The sequence below is a fragment of the Rhinoderma darwinii genome, chromosome 3 (genome assembly GCF_050947455.1).
Source record: "Rhinoderma darwinii isolate aRhiDar2 chromosome 3, aRhiDar2.hap1, whole genome shotgun sequence".
NCBI lineage: Eukaryota > Metazoa > Chordata > Amphibia > Anura > Rhinodermatidae > Rhinoderma > Rhinoderma darwinii.
Genome location: NC_134689.1, coordinates 77,531,955 through 77,548,313, shown reverse-complemented (window position 1 = coordinate 77,548,313; position 16,359 = coordinate 77,531,955). Strand labels below are relative to the sequence as shown.

Genomic DNA, 16,359 nt, shown 5'->3' with positions numbered 1-16,359 from the left:
GTGAATGTTATAGAGAATGGAACTCCACTAAACTACTGCTGGGTACCTCCCAGGGTAGTTTTTCTGTATTTTCAGGTTAAAGCAAGAACAAGGGTTCTTCAGGACCTCTTTTTTACAGCACTGTTAATCATAAACCAATAACTACATGATGGAAATGGACAAGAAACAGTACTAATCTTTCTATTTTAAATTCCTAAAAACTGGACCCTTAACATTACGGTTTTTTCTTCCATTTCTGAAAGGCTTGGCTTTTCTATAAGTCAGGATGGCCGAGCGGTCTAAGGCGCTGCGTTCAGGTCGCAGTCTCCCCTGGAGGCGTGGGTTCAAATCCCACTTCTGACAATACAATTTTTATTAAACACACTGCAATGTCATTCCGACAGCGCTAGTGAAAAAACCCACTATGCCAAAACACGCCCCAAAATGTTAGACTCTTCAGATAACTGGCTTGGCATCCAATCTTGAAAGTTTTCTTATTTGTGTAGGATAGGATGACCGAGCAGTCTCTCGTGAAGGCGTGGATTTAAATCCCACTTTTGAATACTCATATTTAAGTAAACTATGTAAGACAATACCGTTTCCTCTGCTTACTTGAGTGAATGTTATAGAGAATGGAACTCCACTAAACTACTGCTGGGTACCTCCCAGGGTAGTTTTTCTGTATTTTCAGGTTAAAGCAAGAACAAGGGTTCTTCAGGACCTCTTTTTTACAGCACTGTTAATCATAAACCAATAACAACATGATGGAAATGGACAAGAAACAGTACTAATCTTTCTATTTTAAATTCCTAAAAACTGGACCCTTAACATTACGGTTTTTTCTTCCATTTCTGAAAGGCTTGGCTTTTCTATAAGTCAGGATGGCCGAGCGGTCTAAGGCGCTGCGTTCAGGTCGCAGTCTCCCCTGGAGGCGTGGGTTCAAATCCCACTTCTGACAATACAACTTTTATTAAACACACTGCAATGTCATTCCGACAGCGCTAGTGAAAAAACCCACTATGACAAAACACGCCCCAAAATGTTAGACTCTTCAGATGACTGGCTTGGCATCCAATCTTGAAAGTTTTCTTATTTGTGTAGGATAGGATGACCGAGCAGTCTCTCGTGAAGGCGTGGATTTAAATCCCAATTTTGAATACTCATATTTAAGTAAACTATGTAAGACAATACCGATTCCTCTGCTTACTTGAGTGAATGTTATAGAGAATGGAACTCCACTAAACTACTGCTGGGTACCTCCCAGGGTAGTTTTTCTGTATTTTCAGGTTAAAGCAAGAACAAGGGTTCTTCAGGACCTCTTTTTTACAGCACTGTTAATCATAAACCAATAACTACATGATGGAAATGGACAAGAAACAGTACTAATCTTTCTATTTTCTATTTCATATTTAAGTAACTATGTAAGACAATACAGATTCCTCTGCTTACTTGAGTGAATGTTATAGAGAATGGAACTCCACTAAACTACTGCTGGGTACCTCCCAGGGTAGTTTTTCTGTATTTTCAGGTTAAAGCAAGAACAAGGGTTCTTCAGTACCTCTTTGTTACAGCACTGTTAATCATAAACCAATAACTACATGATGGAAATGGACAAGAAACAGTTCTAATCTTTCTATTTTAAATTCCCAAGAACTGGACCCTTAACATGACGGTTTTTTCTTCCATATCTGAAAGTCTTGGCTTTTCTATAAGTCAGGATGGCCGAGCGGTCTAAGGCGCTGCGTTAAGGTCGCAGTCTCCCCTGGAGGCGTGGGTTTAAATCCCACTTCTGACAATACAACTTTTCTTAAACACACTGCAATGTCATTCCGACAGCGCTAGTGAAAAAACCCACTATGCCAAAACACGCCCCAAAATGTTAGACTCTTCAGATGACTGGCTTGGCATCCAATCTTGAAAGTTTTCTTATTTGTGTAGGATAGGATGACCGAGCAGTCTCTCGTGAAGGCGTGGATTTAAATCCCACTTTTGAATACTCATATTTAAGTAAACTATGTAAGACAATACCGATTCCTCTGCTTACTTGAGTGAATGTTATAGAGAATGGAACTCCACTAAACTACTGCTGGGTACCTCCCAGGGTAGTTTTTCTGTATTTTCAGGTTAAAGCAAGAACAAGGGTTCTTCAGGACCTCTTTTTTACAGCACTGTTAATTATAAACCAATAACTACATGATGGAAATGGAAAAGAAACAGTACTAATCTTTCTATTTTCTATTTCATATTTAAGTAACTATGTAAGACAATACAGATTCCTCTGCTTACTTGAGTGAATGTTATAGAGAATGGAACTCCACTAAACTACTGCTGGGTACCTCCCAGGGTAGTTTTTCTGTATTTTCAGGTTAAAGCAAGAACAAGGGTTCTTCAGGACCTCTTTGTTACAGCACTGTTAATCATAAACCAATAACTACATGATGGAAATGGACAAGAAACAGTTCTAATCTTTCTATTTTAAATTCCCAAAAACTGGACCCTTAACATGACGGTTTTTTCTTCCATATCTGAAAGGCTTGGCTTTTCTATAAGTCAGGATGGCCGAGCGGTCTAAGGCGCTGCGTTCAGGTCACAGTCTCCCCTGGAGGCGTGGGTTCAAATCCCACTTCTGACAATACAACCTTTATTAAACACACTGCAATGTCATTCTGACAGCGCTAGTGAAAAAACCCACTATGCCAAAACACACCCCAAAATGTTAGACTCTTCAGATGACTGGCTTGGCATCCAATCTTGAAAGTTTTCTTATTTGTGTAGGATAGGATGACCGAGCAGTCTCTCGTGAAGGCGTGGATTTAAATCCCACTTTTGAATACTCATATTTAAGTAAACTATGTAAGACAATACCGATTCCTCTGCTTACTTGAGTGAATGTTATAGAGAATGGAACTCCACTAAACTACTGCTGGGTACCTCCCAGGGTAGTTTTTCTGTATTTTCAGGTTAAAGCAAGAACAAGGGTTCTTCAGGACCTCTTTTTTACAGCACTGTTAATCATAAACCAATAACTACATGATGGAAATGGACAAGAAACAGTACTAATCTTTCTATTTTCTATTTCATATTTAAGTAACTATGTAAGACAATACAGATTCCTCTGCTTACTTGAGTGAATGTTATAGAGAATGGAACTCCACTAAACTACTGCTGGGTACCTCCCAGGGTAGTTTTTCTGTATTTTCAGGTTAAAGCAAGAACAAGGGTTCTTCAGTACCTCTTTGTTACAGCACTGTTAATCATAAACCAATAACTACATGATGGAAATAGACAAGAAACAGTTCTAATCTTTCTATTTTAAATTCCCAAGAACTGGACCCTTAACATGACGGTTTTTTCTTCCATATCTGAAAGGCTTGGCTTTTCTATAAGTCAGGATGGCCGAGCGGTCTAAGGCGCTGCGTTAAGGTCGCAGGCTCCCCTGGAGGCGTGGGTTCAAATCCCACTTCTGACAATACAACTTTTCTTAAACACACTGCAATGTCATTCCGACAGCGCTAGTGAAAAAACCCACTATGCCAAAACACGCCCCAAAATGTTAGACTCTTCAGATGACTGGCTTGGCATCCAATCTTGAAATTTTTCTTATTTGTGTAGGATAGGATGACCGAGCAGTCTCTCGTGAAGGCGTGGATTTAAATCCCACTTTTGAATACTCATATTTAAGTAAACTATGTAAGACAATACCGATTCCTCTGCTTACTTGAGTGAATGTTATAGAGAATGGAACTCCACTAAACTACTGCTGGGTACCTCCCAGGGTAGTTTTTCTGTATTTTCAGGTTAAAGCAAGAACAAGGGTTCTTCAGGACCTCTTTTTTACAGCACTGTTAATCATAAACCAATAACTACATGATGGAAATGGACAAGAAACAGTACTAATCTTTCTATTTTAAATTCCTAAAAACTGGACCCTTAACATTACGGTTTTTTCTTCCATTTCTCAAAGGCTTGGCTTTTCTATAAGTCAGGATGGCCGAGCGGTCTAAGGCGCTGCGTTAAGGTCGCAGTCTCCCCTGGAGGCGTGGGTTTAAATCCCACTTCTGACAATACAACTTTTCTTAAACACACTGCAATGTCATTCCGACAGCGCTAGTGAAAAAACCCACTATGACAAAACACGCCCCAAAATGTTAGACTCTTCAGATGACTGGCTTGGCATCCAATCTTGAAAGTTTTCTTATTTGTGTAGGATAGGATGACCGAGCAGTCTCTCGTGAAGGCGTGGATTTAAATCCCACTTTTGAATACTCATATTTAAGTAAACTATGTAAGACAATACCGATTCCTCTGCTTACTTGAGTGAATGTTATAGAGAATGGAACTCCACTAAACTACTGCTGGGTACCTCCCAGGGTAGTTTTTCTGTATTTTCAGGTTAAAGCAAGAACAAGGGTTCTTCAGGACCTCTTTTTTACAGCACTGTTAATCATAAACCAATAACTACATGATGGAAATGGACAAGAAACAGTACTAATCTTTCTATTTTCTATTTCATATTTAAGTAACTATGTAAGACAATACAGATTCCTCTGCTTACTTGAGTGAATGTTATAGAGAATGGAACTCCACTAAACTACTGCTGGGTACCTCCAAGGGTAGTTTTTCTGTATTTTCAGGTTAAAGCAAGAACAAGGGTTCTTCAGTACCTCTTTGTTACAGCACTGTTAATCATAAACCAATAACTACATGATGGAAATGGACAAGAAACAGTTCTAATCTTTCTATTTTAAATTCCCAAGAACTGGACCCTTAACATGACGGTTTTTTCTTCCATATCTGAAAGGCTTGGCTTTTCTATAAGTCAGGATGGCCGAGCGGTCTAAGGCGCTGCGTTAAGGTCGCAGTCTCCCCTGGAGGCGTGGGTTTAAATCCCACTTCTGACAATACAACTTTTCTTAAACACACTGCAATGTCATTCCGACAGCGCTAGTGAAAAAACCCACTATGCCAAAACACGCCCCAAAATGTTAGACTCTTCAGATGACTGGCTTGGCATCCAATCTTGAAAGTTTTCTTATTTGTGTAGGATAGGATGACCGAGCAGTCTCTCGTGAAGGCGTGGATTTAAATCCCACTTTTGAATACTCATATTTAAGTAAACTATGTAAGACAATACCGATTCCTCTGCTTACTTGAGTGAATGTTATAGAGAATGGAACTCCACTAAACTACTGCTGGGTACCTCCCAGGGTAGTTTTTCTGTATTTTCAGGTTAAAGCAAGAACAAGGGTTCTTCAGGACCTCTTTTTTACAGCACTGTTAATTATAAACCAATAACTACATGATGGAAATGGAAAAGAAACAGTACTAATCTTTCTATTTTCTATTTCATATTTAAGTAACTATGTAAGACAATACAGATTCCTCTGCTTACTTGAGTGAATGTTATAGAGAATGGAACTCCACTAAACTACTGCTGGGTACCTCCCAGGGTAGTTTTTCTGTATTTTCAGGTTAAAGCAAGAACAAGGGTTCTTCAGGACCTCTTTGTTACAGCACTGTTAATCATAAACCAATAACTACATGATGGAAATGGACAAGAAACAGTTCTAATCTTTCTATTTTAAATTCCCAAAAACTGGACCCTTAACATGACGGTTTTTTCTTCCATATCTGAAAGGCTTGGCTTTTCTATAAGTCAGGATGGCCGAGCGGTCTAAGGCGCTGCGTTAAGGTCGCAGTCTCCCCTGGAGGCGTGGGTTTGAAATCCCACTTCTGACAATACAACTTTTATTAAACACACTGCAATGTCATTCCGACAGCGCTAGTGAAAAAACCCACTATGCCAAAACACGCCCCAAAATGTTAGACTCTTCAGATGACTGGCTTGGCATCCAATCTTGAAAGTTTTCTTATTTGTGTAGGTTAGGATGACCGAGCAGTCTCTCGTGAAGGCGTGGATTTAAATCCCACTTTTGAATACTCATATTTAAGTAAACTATGTAAGACAATACCGATTCCTCTGCTTACTTGAGTGAATGTTATAGAGAATGGAACTCCACTAAACTACTGCTGGGTACCTCCCAGGGTAGTTTTTCTGTATTTTCAGGTTAAAGCAAGAACAAGGGTTCTTCAGGACCTCTTTTTTACAGCACTGTTAATCATAAACCAATAACTACATGATGGAAATGGACAAGAAACAGTACTAATCTTTCTATTTTCTATTTCATATTTAAGTAACTATGTAAGACAATACAGATTCCTCTGCTTACTTGAGTGAATGTTATAGAGAATGGAACTCCACTAAACTACTGCTGGGTACCTCCCAGGGTAGTTTTTCTGTATTTTCAGGTTAAAGCAAGAACAAGGGTTCTTCAGTACCTCTTTTTTACAGCACTGTTAATCATAAACCAATAACTACATGATGGAAATGGACAAGAAACAGTACTAATCTTTCTATTTTCTATTTCATATTTAAGTAACTATGTAAGACAATACAGATTCCTCTGCTTACTTGAGTGAATGTTATAGAGAATGGAACTCCACTAAACTACTGCTGGGTACCTCCCAGGGTAGTTTTTCTGTATTTTCAGGTTAAAGCAAGAACAAGGGTTCTTCAGTACCTCTTTGTTACAGCACTGTTAATCATAAACCAATAACTACATGATGGAAATGGACAAGAAACAGTTCTAATCTTTCTATTTTAAATTCCCAAGAACTGGACCCTTAACATGACGGTTTTTTCTTCCATATCTGAAAGGCTTGGCTTTTCTATAAGTCAGGATGGCCGAGCGGTCTAAGGCGCTGCGTTAAGGTCGCAGTCTCCCCTGGAGGCGTGGGTTCAAATCCCACTTCTGACAATACAACTTTTCTTAAACACACTGCAATGTCATTCCGACAGCGCTAGTGAAAAAACCCACTATGCCAAAACACTCCCCAAAATGTTAGACTCTTCAGATGACTGGCTTGGCATCCAATCTTGAAAGTTTTCTTATTTGTGTAGGATAGGATGACCGAGCAGTCTCTCGTGAAGGCGTGGATTTAAATCCCACTTTTGAATACTCATATTTAAGTAAACTATGTAAGACAATACCGATTCCTCTGCTTACTTGAGTGAATGTTATAGAGAATGGAACTCCACTAAACTACTGCTGGGTACCTCCCAGGGTAGTTTTTCTGTATTTTCAGGTTAAAGCAAGAACAAGGGTTCTTCAGGACCTCTTTTTTACAGCACTGTTAATCATAAACCAATAACTACATGATGGAAATGGACAAGAAACAGTACTAATCTTTCTATTTTCTATTTCATATTTAAGTAACTATGTAAGACAATACAGATTCCTCTGCTTACTTGAGTGAATGTTATAGAGAATGGAACTCCACTAAACTACTGCTGGGTACCTCCCAGGGTAGTTTTTCTGTATTTTCAGGTTAAAGCAAGAACAAGGGTTCTTCAGTACCTCTTTTTTACAGCACTGTTAATCATAAACCAATAACTACATGATGGAAATGGACAAGAAACAGTACTAATCTTTCTATTTTAAATTCCTAAAAACTGGACCCTTAACATTACGGTTTTTTCTTCCATTTCTGAAAGGCTTGGTTTTTCTATAAGTCAGGATGGCCGAGCGTTCTAAGGCGCTGGGTTCAGGTCGCAGTCTCCCCTGGAGGCGTGGGTTCAAATCCCACTTCTGACAATACAACTTTTCTTAAACACACTGCAATGTCATTCCGACAGCGCTAGTGAAAAAACCCACTATGCCAAAACACGCCCCAAAATGTTAGACTCTTCAGATAACTGGCTTGGCATCCAATCTTGAAAGTTTTCTTATTTGTGTAGGATAGGATGACCGAGCAGTCTCTCGTGAAGGCGTGGATTTAAATCCCACTTTTGAATACTCATATTTAAGTAAACTATGTAAGACAATACCGATTCCTCTGCTTACTTGAGTGAATGTTATAGAGAATGGAACTCCACTAAACTACTGCTGGGTACCTCCCAGGGTAGTTTTTCTGTATTTTCAGGTTAAAGCAAGAACAAGAGTTATTCAGGACCTCTTTGTTACAGCACTGTTAATCATAAACCAATAACTACATGATGGAAATGGACAAGAAACAGTACTAATCTTTCTATTTTCTATTTCATATTTAAGTAACTATGTAAGACAATACAGATTCCTCTGCTTACTTGAGTGAATGTTATAGAGAATGGAACTCCACTAAACTACTGCTGGGTACCTCCCAGGGTAGTTTTTCTGTATTTTCAGGTTAAAGCAAGAACAAGGGTTCTTCAGTACCTCTTTTTTACAGCACTGTTAATCATAAACCAATAACTACATGATGGAAATGGACAAGAAACAGTACTAATCTTTCTATTTTAAATTCCTAAAAACTGGACCCTTAACATTACGGTTTTTTCTTCCATTTCTGAAAGGCTTGGCTTTTCTATAAGTCAGGATGGCCGAGCGGTCTAAGGCGCTGCGTTAAGGTCGCAGGCTCCCCTGGAGGCGTGGATTCTAATCCCACTTCTGACAATACAACTTTTCTTAAACACACTGCAATGTCATTCCGACAGCGCTAGTGAAAAAACCCACTATGCCAAAACACGCCCCAAAATGTTAGACTCTTCAGATGACTGGCTTGGCATCCAATCTTGAAAGTTTTCTTATTTGTGTAGGATAGGATGACCGAGCAGTCTCTCGTGAAGGCGTGGATTTAAATCCCACTTTTGAATACTCATATTTAAGTAAACTATGTAAGACAATACCGATTCCTCTGCTTACTTGAGTGAATGTTATAGAGAATGGAACTCCACTAAACTACTGCTGGGTACCTCCCAGGGTAGTTTTTCTGTATTTTCAGGTTAAAGCAAGAACAAGGGTTCTTCAGGACCTCTTTTTTACAGCACTGTTAATCATAAACCAATAACTACATGATGGAAATGGACAAGAAACAGTACTAATCTTTCTATTTTCTATTTCATATTTAAGTAACTATGTAAGACAATACAGATTCCTCTGCTTACTTGAGTGAATGTTATAGAGAATGGAACTCCACTAAACTACTGCTGGGTACCTCCCAGGGTAGTTTTTCTGTATTTTCAGGTTAAAGCAAGAACAAGGGTTCTTCAGTACCTCTTTTTTACAGCACTGTTAATCATAAACCAATAACTACATGATGGAAATGGACAAGAAACAGTACTAATCTTTCTATTTTAAATTCCTAAAAACTGGACCCTTAACATTACGGTTTTTTCTTCCATTTCTGAAAGGCTTGGTTTTTCTATAAGTCAGGATGGCCGAGCGTTCTAAGGCGCTGCGTTCAGGTCGCAGTCTCCCCTGGAGGCGTGGGTTCAAATCCCACTTCTGACAATACAATTTTTATTAAACACACTGCAATGTCATTCCGACAGCGCTAGTGAAAAAACCCACTATGCCAAAACACGCCCCAAAATGTTAGACTCTTCAGATAACTGGCTTGGCATCCAATCTTGAAAGTTTTCTTATTTGTGTAGGATAGGATGACCGAGCAGTCTCTCGTGAAGGCGTGGATTTAAATCCCACTTTTGAATACTCATATTTAAGTAAACTATGTAAGACAATACCGATTCCTCTGCTTACTTGAGTGAATGTTATAGAGAATGGAACTCCACTAAACTACTGCTGGGTACCTCCCAGGGTAGTTTTTCTGTATTTTCAGGTTAAAGCAAGAACAAGGGTTCTTCAGGACCTCTTTTTTACAGCACTGTTAATCATAAACCAATAACTACATGATGGAAATGGACAAGAAACAGTACTAATCTTTCTATTTTCTATTTCATATTTAAGTAACTATGTAAGACAATACAGATTCCTCTGCTTACTTGAGTGAATGTTATAGAGAATGGAACTCCACTAAACTACTGCTGGGTACCTCCCAGGGTAGTTTTTCTGTATTTTCAGGTTAAAGCAAGAACAAGGGTTCTTCAGGACCTCTTTGTTACAGCACTGTTAATCATAAACCAATAACTACATGATGGAAATGGACAAGAAACAGTTCTAATCTTTCTATTTTAAATTCCTAAAAACTGGACCCTCACATTACGTTTTTTTCTTCCATTTCTGAAAGGCTTGGCTTTTCTATAAGTCAGGATGGCCGAGCGGTCTAAGGCGCTGCGTTAAGGTCGCAGTCTCCCCTGGAGACGTGGGTTCAAATCCCACTTCTGACAATACAACTTTTATTAAACACACTGCAATGTCATTCCGACAGCGCTAGTGAAAAAACCCACTATGCCAAAACACGCCCCAAAATGTTAGACTCTTCAGATGACTGGCTTGGCATCCAATCTTGAAAGTTTTCTTATTTGTGTAGGATAGGATGACCGAGCAGTCTCTCGTGAAGGCGTGGATTTAAATCCCACTTTTGAATACTCATATTTAAGTAAACTATGTAAGACAATACCGATTCCTCTGCTTACTTGAGTGAATGTTATAGAGAATGGAACTCCACTAAACTACTGCTGGGTACCTCCCAGGGTAGTTTTTCTGTATTTTCAGGTTAAAGCAAGAACAAGGGTTCTTCAGGACCTCTTTGTTACAGCACTGTTAATCATAAACCAATAACTACATGATGGAAATGGACAAGAAACAGTTCTAATCTTTCTATTTTAAATTCCCAAAAACTGGACCCTTAACATGACGGTTTTTTCTTCCATATCTGAAAGGCTTGGCTTTTCTATAAGTCAGGATGGCCGAGCGGTCTAAGGCGCTGCGTTAAGGTCGCAGTCTCCCCTGGAGGCGTGGGTTCAAATCCCACTTCTGACAATACAACTTTTCTTAAACACACTGCAATGTCATTCCGACAGCGCTAGTGAAAAAACCCACTATGCCAAAACACGCCCCAAAATGTTAGACTCTTCAGATGACTGGCTTGGCATCCAATCTTGAAAGTTTTCTTATTTGTGTAGGATAGGATGACCGAGCAGTCTCTCGTGAAGGCGTGGATTTAAATCCCACTTTTGAATACTCATATTTAAGTAAACTATGTAAGACAATACCGATTCCTCTGCTTACTTGAGTGAATGTTATAGAGAATGGAACTCCACTAAACTACTGCTGGGTACCTCCCAGGGTAGTTTTTCTGTATTTTCAGGTTAAAGCAAGAACAAGGGTTCTTCAGGACCTCTTTTTTACAGCACTGTTAATCATAAACCAATAACTACATGATGGAAATGGACAAGAAACAGTACTAATCTTTCTATTTTCTATTTCATATTTAAGTAACTATGTAAGACAATACAGATTCCTCTGCTTACTTGAGTGAATGTTATAGAGAATGGAACTCCACTAAACTACTGCTGGGTACCTCCCAGGGTAGTTTTTCTGTATTTTCAGGTTAAAGCAAGAACAAGGGTTCTTCAGTACCTCTTTGTTACAGCACTGTTAATCATAAACCAATAACTACATGATGGAAATGGACAAGAAACAGTTCTAATCTTTCTATTTTAAATTCCCAAAAACTGGACCCTTAACATGACGGTTTTTTCTTCCATATCTGAAAGGCTTGGCTTTTCTATAAGTCAGGATGGCCGAGCGTTCTAAGGCGCTGCGTTAAGGTCGCAGTCTCCCCTGGAGGCGTGGGTTCAAATCCCACTTCTGAAAATACAACTTTTCTTAAACACACTGCAATGTCATTCCGACAGCGCTAGTGAAAAAACCCACTATGCCAAAACACGCCCCAAAATGTTAGACTCTTCAGATGACTGGCTTGGCATCCAATCTTGAAAGTTTTCTTATTTGTGTAGGATAGGATGACCGAGCAGTCTCTCGTGAAGGCGTGGATTTAAATCCCACTTTTGAATACTCATATTTAAGTAAACTATGTAAGACAATACCGATTCCTCTGCTTACTTGAGTGAATGTTATAGAGAATGGAACTCCACTAAACTACTGCTGGGTACCTCCCAGGGTAGTTTTTCTGTATTTTCAGGTTAAAGCAAGAACAAGGGTTCTTCAGTACCTCTTTGTTACAGCACTGTTAATCATAAACCAATAACTACATGATGGAAATAGACAAGAAACAGTTCTAATCTTTCTATTTTAAATTCCCAAGAACTGGACCCTTAACATGACGGTTTTTTCTTCCATATCTGAAAGGCTTGGCTTTTCTATAAGTCAGGATGGCCGAGCGGTCTAAGGCGCTGCGTTAAGGTCGCAGTCTCCCCTGGAGGCGTGGGTTCAAATCCCACTTCTGACAATACAACTTTTCTTAAACACACTGCAATGTCATTCCGACAGCGCTAGTGAAAAAACCCACTATGCCAAAACACGCCCCAAAATGTTAGACTCTTCAGATGACTGGCTTGGCATCCAATCTTGAAAGTTTTCTTATTTGTGTAGGATAGGATGACCGAGCAGTCTCTCGTGAAGGCGTGGATTTAAATCCCACTTTTGAATACTCATATTTAAGTAAACTATGTAAGACAATACCGATTCCTCTGCTTACTTGAGTGAATGTTATAGAGAATGGAACTCCACTAAACTACTGCTGGGTACCTCCCAGGGTAGTTTTTCTGTATTTTCAGGTTAAAGCAAGAACAAGGGTTCTTCAGGACCTCTTTTTTACAGCACTGTTAATCATAAACCAATAACTACATGATGGAAATGGACAAGAAACAGTACTAATCTTTCTATTTTAAATTCCTAAAAACTGGACCCTTAACATTACGGTTTTTTCTTCCATATCTGAAAGGCTTGGCTTTTCTATAAGTCAGGATGGCCGAGCGGTCTAAGGCGCTGCGTTAAGGTCGCAGTCTCCCCTGGAGGCGTGGGTTCAAATCCCACTTCTGACAATACAATTTTTATTAAACACACTGCAATGTCATTCCGACAGCGCTAGTGAAAAAACCCACTATGCCAAAACACGCCCCAAAACGTTAGACTCTTCAGATAACTGGCTTGGCATCCAATCTTGAAAGTTTACTTATTTGTGTAGGATAGGATGACCGAGCAGTCTCTCGTGAAGGCGTGGATTTAAATCCCACTTTTGAATATTCATATTTAAGTAAACTATGTAAGACAATACCGATTCCTCTGCTTACTTGAGTGAATGTTATAGAGAATGGAACTCCACTAAACTACTGCTGGGTACCTCCCAGGGTAGTTTTTCTGTATTTTCAGGTTAAAGCAAGAACAAGGGTTCTTCAGGACCTCTTTTTTACAGCACTGTTAATCATAAACCAATAACTACATGATGGAAATGGACAAGAAACAGTACTAATCTTTCTATTTTCTATTTCATATTTAAGTAACTATGTAAGACAATACAGATTCCTCTGCTTACTTGAGTGAATGTTATAGAGAATGGAACTCCACTAAACTACTGCTGGGTACCTCCCAGGGTAGTTTTTCTGTATTTTCAGGTTAAAGCAAGAACAAGGGTTCTTCAGGACCTCTTTGTTACAGCACTGTTAATCATAAACCAATAACTACATGATGGAAATGGACAAGAAACAGTTCTAATCTTTCTATTTTAAATTCCCAAAAACTGGACCCTTAACATGACGGTTTTTTCTTCCATATCTGAAAGGCTTGGCTTTTCTATAAGTCAGGATGGCCGAGCGGTCTAAGGCGCTGCGTTAAGGTCGCAGTCTCCCCTGGAGGCGTGGGTTCAAATTCCACTTCTGACAATACAACTTTTCTTAAACACACTGCAATGTCATTCCGACAGCGCTAGTGAAAAAACCCACTATGCCAAAACACGCCCCAAAATGTTAGACTCTTCAGATGACTGGCTTGGCATCCAATCTTGAAAGTTTTCTTATTTGTGTAGGATAGGATGACCGAGCAGTCTCTCGTGAAGGCGTGGATTTAAATCCCACTTTTGAATACTCATATTTAAGTAAACTATGTAAGACAATACCGATTCCTCTGCTTACTTGAGTGAATGTTATAGAGAATGGAACTCCACTAAACTACTGCTGGGTACCTCCCAGGGTAGTTTTTCTGTATTTTCAGGTTAAAGCAAGAACAAGGGTTCTTCAGGACCTCTTTTTTACAGCACTGTTAATCATAAACCAATAACTACATGATGGAAATGGACAAGAAACAGTACTAATCTTTCTATTTTCTATTTCATATTTAAGTAACTATGTAAGACAATACAGATTCCTCTGCTTACTTGAGTGAATGTTATAGAGAATGGAACTCCACTAAACTACTGCTGGGTACCTCCCAGGGTAGTTTTTCTGTATTTTCAGGTTAAAGCAAGAACAAGGGTTCTTCAGGACCTCTTTGTTACAGCACTGTTAATCATAAACCAATAACTACATGATGGAAATGGACAAGAAACAGTTCTAATCTTTCTATTTTAAATTCCCAAGAACTGGACCCTTAACATGACGGTTTTTTCTTCCATATCTGAAAGGCTTGGCTTTTCTATAAGTCAGGATGGCCGAGCGGTCTAAGGCGCTGCGTTAAGGTCGCAGTCTCCCCTGGAGGCGTGGGTTCAAATCCCACTTCTGACAATACAACTTTTATTAAACACACTGCAATGTCATTCCGACAGCGCTAGTGAAAAAACCCACTATGCCAAAACACGCCCCAAAATGTTAGACTCTTCAGATGACTGGCTTGGCATCCAATCTTGAAAGTTTTCTTATTTGTGTAGGATAGGATGACCGAGCAGTCTCTCGTGAAGGCGTGGATTTAAATCCCACTTTTGAATACTCATATTTAAGTAAACTATGTAAGACAATACCGATTCCTCTGCTTACTTGAGTGAATGTTATAGAGAATGGAACTCCACTAAACTACTGCTGGGTACCTCCCAGGGTAGTTTTTCTGTATTTTCAGGTTAAAGCAAGAACAAGGGTTCTTCAGGACCTCTTTTTTACAGCACTGTTAATCATAAACCAATAACTACATGATGGAAATGGACAAGAAACAGTACTAATCTTTCTATTTTCTATTTCATATTTAAGTAACTATGTAAGACAATACAGATTCCTCTGCTTACTTGAGTGAATGTTATAGAGAATGGAACTCCACTAAACTACTGCTGGGTACCTCCCAGGGTAGTTTTTCTGTATTTTCAGGTTAAAGCAAGAACAAGGGTTCTTCAGTACCTCTTTGTTACAGCACTGTTAATCATAAACCAATAACTACATGATGGAAATGGACAAGAAACAGTTCTAATATTTCTATTTTAAATTCCCAAAAACTGGACCCTTAACATGACGGTTTTTTCTTCCATATCTGAAAGGCTTGGCTTTTCTATAAGTCAGGATGGCCGAGCGGTCTAAGGCGCTGCGTTAAGGTCGCAGTCTCCCCTGGAGGCGTGGGTTCAAATCCCACTTCTGACAATACAACTTTTCTTAAACACACTGCAATGTCATTCCGACAGCGCTAGTGAAAAAACCCACTATGCCAAAACACGCCCCAAAATGTTAGACTCTTCAGATGACTGGCTTGGCATCCAATCTTGAAAGTTTTCTTATTTGTGTAGGATAGGATGACCGAGCAGTCTCTCGTGAAGGCGTGGATTTAAATCCCACTTTTGAATACTCATATTTAAGTAAACTATGTAAGACAATACCGATTCCTCTGCTTACTTGAGTGAATGTTATAGAGAATGGAACTCCACTAAACTACTGCTGGGTACCTCCCAGGGTAGTTTTTCTGTATTTTCAGGTTAAAGCAAGAACAAGGGTTCTTCAGGACCTCTTTGTTACAGCACTGTTAATCATAAACCAATAACTACATGATGGAAATGGACAAGAAACCGTTCTAATCTTTCTATTTTAAATTCCCAAGAACTGGACCCTTAACATGACGGTTTTTTCTTCCATATCTGAAAGGCTTGGCTTTTCTATAAGTCAGGATGGCCGAGCGGTCTAAGGCGCTGCGTTAAGGTCGCAGTCTCCCCTGGAGGCGTGGGTTCAAATCCCACTTCTGACAATACAACTTTTATTAAACACACTGCAATGTCATTCCGACAGCGCTAGTGAAAAAACCCACTATGCCAAAACACGCCCCAAAATGTTAGACTCTTCAGATGACTGGCTTGGCATCCAATCTTGAAAGTTTTCTTATTTGTGTAGGATAGGATGACCGAGCAGTCTCTCGTGAAGGCGTGGATTTAAATCCCACTTTTGAATACTCATATTTAAGTAAACTATGTAAGACAATACCGATTCCTCTGCTTACTTGAGTGAATGTTATAGAGAATGGAACTCCACTAAACTACTGCTGGGTACCTCCCAGGGTAGTTTTTCTGTATTTTCAGGTTAAAGCAAGAACAAGGGTTCTTCAGGACCTCTTTTTTACAGCACTGTTAATCATAAACCAATAACTACATGATGGAAATGGACAAGAAACAGTACTAATCTTTCTATTTTCTATTTCATATTTAAGTAACTATGTAAGACAATACAGATTCCTCTGC

General features: G+C 39.3%; 15 non-coding genes across 15 annotated transcripts; all 15 read left to right on the top strand.

Moving 5' to 3' along the window:
* Positions 1 to 259: 259 nt before the first annotated feature.
* Positions 260 to 342, top strand: TRNAL-CAG (transfer RNA leucine (anticodon CAG)). Its single transcript has one exon. It is a non-coding gene; the product is annotated as a tRNA-Leu (tRNA).
* A 512-nt stretch (positions 343 to 854) lies between these two features.
* Positions 855 to 937, top strand: TRNAL-CAG (transfer RNA leucine (anticodon CAG)). The gene has a single exon. It is a non-coding gene; the product is annotated as a tRNA-Leu (tRNA).
* Positions 938 to 1,691: 754 nt separating this feature from the next.
* On the top strand, positions 1,692 to 1,774 carry TRNAL-AAG (transfer RNA leucine (anticodon AAG)). The gene has a single exon. It is a non-coding gene; the product is annotated as a tRNA-Leu (tRNA).
* A 1,591-nt stretch (positions 1,775 to 3,365) lies between these two features.
* On the top strand, positions 3,366 to 3,448 carry TRNAL-AAG (transfer RNA leucine (anticodon AAG)). Its single transcript has one exon. It is a non-coding gene; the product is annotated as a tRNA-Leu (tRNA).
* A 512-nt stretch (positions 3,449 to 3,960) lies between these two features.
* TRNAL-AAG (transfer RNA leucine (anticodon AAG)) lies at positions 3,961 to 4,043 on the top strand. The gene has a single exon. It is a non-coding gene; the product is annotated as a tRNA-Leu (tRNA).
* Positions 4,044 to 4,797: 754 nt separating this feature from the next.
* Positions 4,798 to 4,880, top strand: TRNAL-AAG (transfer RNA leucine (anticodon AAG)). Its single transcript has one exon. It is a non-coding gene; the product is annotated as a tRNA-Leu (tRNA).
* A 1,834-nt stretch (positions 4,881 to 6,714) lies between these two features.
* TRNAL-AAG (transfer RNA leucine (anticodon AAG)) lies at positions 6,715 to 6,797 on the top strand. Its single transcript has one exon. It is a non-coding gene; the product is annotated as a tRNA-Leu (tRNA).
* A 3,264-nt stretch (positions 6,798 to 10,061) lies between these two features.
* TRNAL-AAG (transfer RNA leucine (anticodon AAG)) lies at positions 10,062 to 10,144 on the top strand. Its single transcript has one exon. It is a non-coding gene; the product is annotated as a tRNA-Leu (tRNA).
* A 512-nt stretch (positions 10,145 to 10,656) lies between these two features.
* On the top strand, positions 10,657 to 10,739 carry TRNAL-AAG (transfer RNA leucine (anticodon AAG)). Its single transcript has one exon. It is a non-coding gene; the product is annotated as a tRNA-Leu (tRNA).
* A 1,349-nt stretch (positions 10,740 to 12,088) lies between these two features.
* TRNAL-AAG (transfer RNA leucine (anticodon AAG)) lies at positions 12,089 to 12,171 on the top strand. Its single transcript has one exon. It is a non-coding gene; the product is annotated as a tRNA-Leu (tRNA).
* Positions 12,172 to 12,683: 512 nt separating this feature from the next.
* TRNAL-AAG (transfer RNA leucine (anticodon AAG)) lies at positions 12,684 to 12,766 on the top strand. Its single transcript has one exon. It is a non-coding gene; the product is annotated as a tRNA-Leu (tRNA).
* Positions 12,767 to 13,520: 754 nt separating this feature from the next.
* On the top strand, positions 13,521 to 13,603 carry TRNAL-AAG (transfer RNA leucine (anticodon AAG)). Its single transcript has one exon. It is a non-coding gene; the product is annotated as a tRNA-Leu (tRNA).
* A 754-nt stretch (positions 13,604 to 14,357) lies between these two features.
* On the top strand, positions 14,358 to 14,440 carry TRNAL-AAG (transfer RNA leucine (anticodon AAG)). The gene has a single exon. It is a non-coding gene; the product is annotated as a tRNA-Leu (tRNA).
* Positions 14,441 to 15,194: 754 nt separating this feature from the next.
* TRNAL-AAG (transfer RNA leucine (anticodon AAG)) lies at positions 15,195 to 15,277 on the top strand. The gene has a single exon. It is a non-coding gene; the product is annotated as a tRNA-Leu (tRNA).
* Positions 15,278 to 15,789: 512 nt separating this feature from the next.
* TRNAL-AAG (transfer RNA leucine (anticodon AAG)) lies at positions 15,790 to 15,872 on the top strand. The gene has a single exon. It is a non-coding gene; the product is annotated as a tRNA-Leu (tRNA).
* Positions 15,873 to 16,359: the final 487 nt, after the last annotated feature.